Source organism: Corvus kubaryi, unplaced genomic scaffold (genome assembly GCF_017639235.1).
Source record: "Corvus kubaryi isolate FWS band 111438036 unplaced genomic scaffold, C.kubaryi_AGA036_p1.0 25645, whole genome shotgun sequence".
In the NCBI taxonomy this organism is placed as follows: Eukaryota; Metazoa; Chordata; class Aves; order Passeriformes; family Corvidae; genus Corvus; species Corvus kubaryi.
In genome coordinates this window covers 2,924-8,276 of record NW_024580678.1, presented here as the reverse complement: position 1 = coordinate 8,276, position 5,353 = coordinate 2,924, and the positions used below count along the sequence as shown (strand labels likewise).

The 5,353-nt window shown below is 35.8% G+C and overlaps 1 long non-coding RNA gene across 1 annotated transcript; it reads right to left on the bottom strand.

The window, feature by feature from the left end:
- Positions 1–482: 482 nt before the first annotated feature.
- LOC121660337 lies at positions 483–4,500 on the bottom strand. Its single transcript, XR_006014613.1, has 3 exons — positions 3,458–4,500; positions 1,159–1,243; positions 483–1,048 (listed from the first exon to the last, which is right to left on the bottom strand). It is a non-coding gene; the product is annotated as an uncharacterized LOC121660337 (long non-coding RNA).
- Positions 4,501–5,353: the final 853 nt, after the last annotated feature.

Here is a 5,353-nt window from a genome sequence, read left to right as displayed (position 1 = left end):
AGTTTGTTTAACTATTATTGTGAAGTCTTCTGTGAGTGACCGAGACATGGACTCAGACTGGCAGGGAATCTGAATTGTTTATTCAAAAGAAAGAAGCTGGTTTCATACACTTTTTCAAGGCACAGTGTTTCCTTACATGGCAATTCTCACTACATGACCTATCCCATGTTGCCACGTCAGTAACACGCCTCCTAAATGCCCTTCTGTGGGGTGATCACTTCACCCGTCTGTCAGCTCCCGGCAGGTCCCTCTCCATAGGGGTCTGCCGTGTGACACCTCCTCCCCCCAGGGTCCAGTGGAGACAAGCCTCTCTGTGCTGCCATGTGCTCCTTTGTGCTGCCATGTGCCTCTGCAGGCGTGTCCCACAGCCCATAACCCAATTCTATCACATCTCTCCCCATAGTCTCCCACATTTTTCAATTTGTACATTATCCTGCATGTTCCCAAATGTAAAATAGAAATATTTATTGAACACTTCGGTCTGCATGTTAGTTGTTGCTGTTATTATTATCATTAGCATTTCCATCTGATAATGAATAAAATATTTTTCAATATGCTTAAAACACTTGGGGTTTTGTGTTTTGTTCTGACAACAATTGGTTTTTCCCAAAGTACTTACTATCCTTTCCCACTTCTATACACTTCATAACTTCTAATTTATTTTGATTTCCATTCTCTCTTTCCCTCACTGTTTTATTACTGACATATCTTGTTAACTGAAGAAGACATCTAGGATAAGTTTCTGAGACTTTCATTATTTCCTGAAGAAATGGCTTCAGAAACAGTTGGTGAACAGTTACAGGGAGATAATTTGGGAAACATTGCTTAGCACTTAATTTTATTCCAAAAATTATGGACACATTTCTGTCTTGATCTCAGTTTATGAAGAATTTTTTCAAACTTGTCCCATGATGGAAGTGGTGCATTTTCCAAACTGCATAGGGCTGGGATGGATGCAGTCAAGATTCTCTTCTGTCATCTTATGCCAGAGTGCCAGGGGAGAGGTCTGTAAACACTGTCTTTCCTCTACCAGAAAATAGTCTGTACCCTTGAAAGAAAGGAGGAAGAACTGGTGAAATTGGCCAGCATGGCTGACAATTTCTATAGCCAGTGATACAAAATGCCTCATATGATTAATCTTGTCTCAGTCACCTTTACCTGCTCAGGTCCTCTATTTGCAGCGAGATACAGATGTTTAATTCCTGAAGTTGTAGTGGAGTGCTTTCTGATCACTGTATCCTGCCTGATAAAGAAGACAGCATGTGAATATGCAAGGGAATGATTTTAAAGTCGATTTCCATAATAAGGTATTTAAATAAAATTTTGCTTGCAGAACATCTGCACCAATCTAATCAAACCTGTTGAAAAATGTTTATTCTCTAATGTGACTGCTGTGATTGTTATTTTCCCTAACGTACCAGCTTCAACTAGTTACTTGGTTTATTCCATTTGGTGTAAGACAAATAACAGGAGTAAGTTATGTTATACTTAAGTTGTACAGATTAAAACAATGAAATTTAGTAATGTTGCTGCCATCTACATTATTGAGTTAGTTCCCACCAGACCTGTTCAAACCGTGCTGAGGATCTGCAGCTCAGAGCAGTGGGAAGCAGAAATGCCTGTCATTCCATTGCTTTGGCATCCACCTTCAGTGAAGTAACCATCACTGCTAAAGTAACACCTCTGTCTTGAGTATGGTGTAAAGACATATGAAGCCAAACTTCATATGGGTGTAAAGACACAAGCCTGTTTTTCACTGGCAATTTTTTTTCTATGGTTTGTATAAAAATGTTCTTTTCTCCAGAAATATGATGCATTATAACAAGTGTATTGCAAGCACTTTTTACTCTATAGGCTTTTATAAAGATTTCCATAACCTCTTCTGATATTATTTTTTTTAAAGGCTAAACCACCCAAGCATGTGACAAGTATTTTACATCAAAACTTGCCAATGGAATGTGTAGCTCCGGATTTCAGTTTGTTTCTTATTCTTTGCATCTGCAACATTTTGAAACACCTTGGATTGATTTTTAGTTCCAGAGTGCAGCATATTTCAAACTAGATCTTTCCTGAATTGTTTTGAAAAGTATTATTTGCTAATCATGGTAACATAAATAATGCCATTATAATAGTGCACCTTGGTATTAAAAATTGAAGACAAGGAATGTCAATTCAAAGAGCATGTGTATTATTGCTCTCATGTCATGTAATTCCATCTACTGAAAACAATGATATGCTTCTCTAAAGTGTAATCAAGAATGGTGCAATTCCATCAGGCAATACTCTCCTCAAGCTGATTCCATCTATAATGTCCTACTACTTATTGAAAAAAGAGAATCTTTCCAAAGTGTAGTAATTGCTGTACACTTTGAGCTCTTTTGGAAGTTATATGAGAACGTAAGGGTAAAATGACTTAGTCTTCATTTGTCATGATAATGAAGTGGTAGAACATTGCTTTAAATTTGCTTCATTTTAGGTGCACGTTGTATAATGATAATATATCCTGATGGCCACTATTCTTCATGCAATCAAGTTGCTATTGCAGTGATTATTTTATTGGAAAATATGAAGATATATATTCATAATGATATTATGAGATGAAATCAAATGGCATTAGTTTTAGGTGAAGCATGTTAAAGAATGAAAATCAAGTAGTAATTTATTTTTGTAAAACCAGTGGGTTTAGTTCATGGGAAATATTTTACAGAAATGTCTGTGTCTTGATAAACATGAGCTTGAAAGTGATCTGAGGACATTTAAGTTTTAGAATGATTCCATGTACTGAAAAGAAATATGTATATGCCTTTGTATCAGTATCTCATTGTCTACAGTAGTGAGGGTAAAAATGTTTTTGACTCATTGCCGCAACTGATTGTGGGAGAAGCTCTTGCTAGGCAAAAATTTATTATTCTCAGTCTACTATTTTTATACAGACAAGTCTTTTTACTGTTGTCTGATCATCAGTTATGTTAACTAGTGTTTGGATTTGTTTTAGTTTTGTTTAAAACTTGAATTTTTCATAAGGAACCATGTCAATGGATTAATCAGTTAATTACAAGCATTTAAACAAACCTCAAACCTCTCCACCTTCTACCTACTTGAAATGCATCTGTGTCTTATTCCAAAAAGTCTCTGATAGTACTTTTCTGATTTACTTGGTCTAAATGAGACAAAGAAAAGAAAAAGGCGTACAGATCTCAACTTCTTTATTTCCCAGACATCATATAGTTTTGCTCTTGTCTAGCAAATTCAAAGTCGAGGTTATGACTAGATAGTCACTTTTTGCATGCTTCCTGCATGTGCTGGTTGTATGTATTGCATACATAACATGCAAAGATATAATTATACTCTGTATAGTCACCAAGAATAGTATATATATGTGTGTGCATATGTGGGAATAGTCAAGTATAGATACATACACAGAGATATATATGTACATAGGTACAGACACACATACCTTTGTCTTGTAGGACATGACTGATCACTTGGACTTTCATTAGGAGGTCAGGCAAACATCTTGGCATTTCACTGTATAGGACACAACAAATGCTAGCAAATGAAAACCAGGCAATTCAAAACAAATTCATGCTTTAGCCTTACATTCAATTATGCCATTTCATTTAATCTGCTCTAGTGAAACTATCATCCCTATATAAATAAGGCTTTATTCCACAGAGTATGTTTGGAGACTATGTATGAGGACATATATCATCCTGAATAACACAAAGATGATACTACCACCAGCCTAAAGGAAGCAGTTCTTTTTGAATAAAAAGCTGTTCTGTCATTTCTTGGCTGACCATATACAATTTGAAATGCACCTTGGAAAGAATATATTGCTGGAGGGAAGGAGAACATTAAATAATTAAAATATATATTAGCAAAGTGTCTCTGTGCTTTATGTTCATATAAAGTGCGAGGGTCAGACTGAAGAGAGTTTAGATTTTGAAAGAGTGACAGCAATGTTGACACTTGGATGCTCCTGGGTTTTTACTTATACTGTAATAAATCACCTTCGCCATTAAAAAGAAGCCTTTAGAACTGCCACACCTCTAAATTCACTGTAGGCAGTAAAATCAAATAATTTATCTTCCCACATAGATAAAAAATCCAATTTGGACCAATCGGACTGTGTTGTCGCACTAAAAATGCTCCAGTTTTACCTTGGATCATCACAAATGTGTATGCATTTAAGATGGCAGAAAGCAAAAAGGAGATATTGAAAGGACCACTGGAAATACATCTACACTGAAACGACAGGCTATATTTTGATTTTATGTTTATTTCCTCTTCTCATCACTGTGGCCTGCCCTTATTTAATATGATTCTTTTTCCTGTTTCTCTTTTCCTGGGCAGATAAATAAGTCTATTATAAGGTATGCACTGAGGATTCTTAGGGTAGTCTGTGCTTGTCCTCTGAGATACCACCTTGTTTTCTCCCCAGGAAAGAAATATATCTGAAAGTATTATGAAATAGCTTTTATCGAGATCTTTTGCCTTTTCCACATGCATAACTGGATTAATTTTTAACCCTAGATCTTCGAAAATTGGCCATAAAATACACATTATTTTCTGAAATTGGAAACACTTTATGAAATAATAGCATATAAGTATCACCAGTGGAAAATCAGTATATATTTACTAGTTTTCATGTATTTATAAACTTCAGGAAAGTTAGACTCATTTCTTTGGACAGATTCTGTATACTCAGTATTTGGATTTACATTACATATGTAAGCATCACAATATGCAATATGTATTTTTCAGTTTTATCCTTCACTAATGTGGTTTTTAACCAAGTAGCCTTCCCTTCTAGTACACATAGAAATCTTGGAAAATTCTTCACTTCACTTTGCAAGTTCTCCACTTGCACCCTGGAAAATGGAATGAAAAGTGTGCCTTTGGCCTGCTGACATCCAGTCCCCTGTGATTTCAGACACCCATATGCCACAACATCTTTCTTTAGTGGATTAAAAGTGACATTTTGGCCCCAGTTTGTAGTCCAAAATTACACTCTTCTGTCGGTTAGAGGTTTAGTCATGGGTACTTTATGCCTGATAATTTTTCTCCCAACACCATTTTATTTCAAGTAAGTCCTTTTGATGTGTTTACCCTTCTGTCTGCTTGCCTTGGTTTGGTTCTTCAGATTATTTTAGTCTCTTCATGTCTTCTCTGAGTCTAGGTAGTTTATATTTAATGCTGCAACTAAACTTTTCTTGTAAATGAAGGACTAATTCTCTGCAAAGTATTTGTTCTGCATTGTCACTAAAGCTTTGGACAATGGGGTTATGCTCCTTCACTCTGTTCATTATGCAGCTTCTTTTGTGGCTACATGATGTTGTCAGCTGTTATC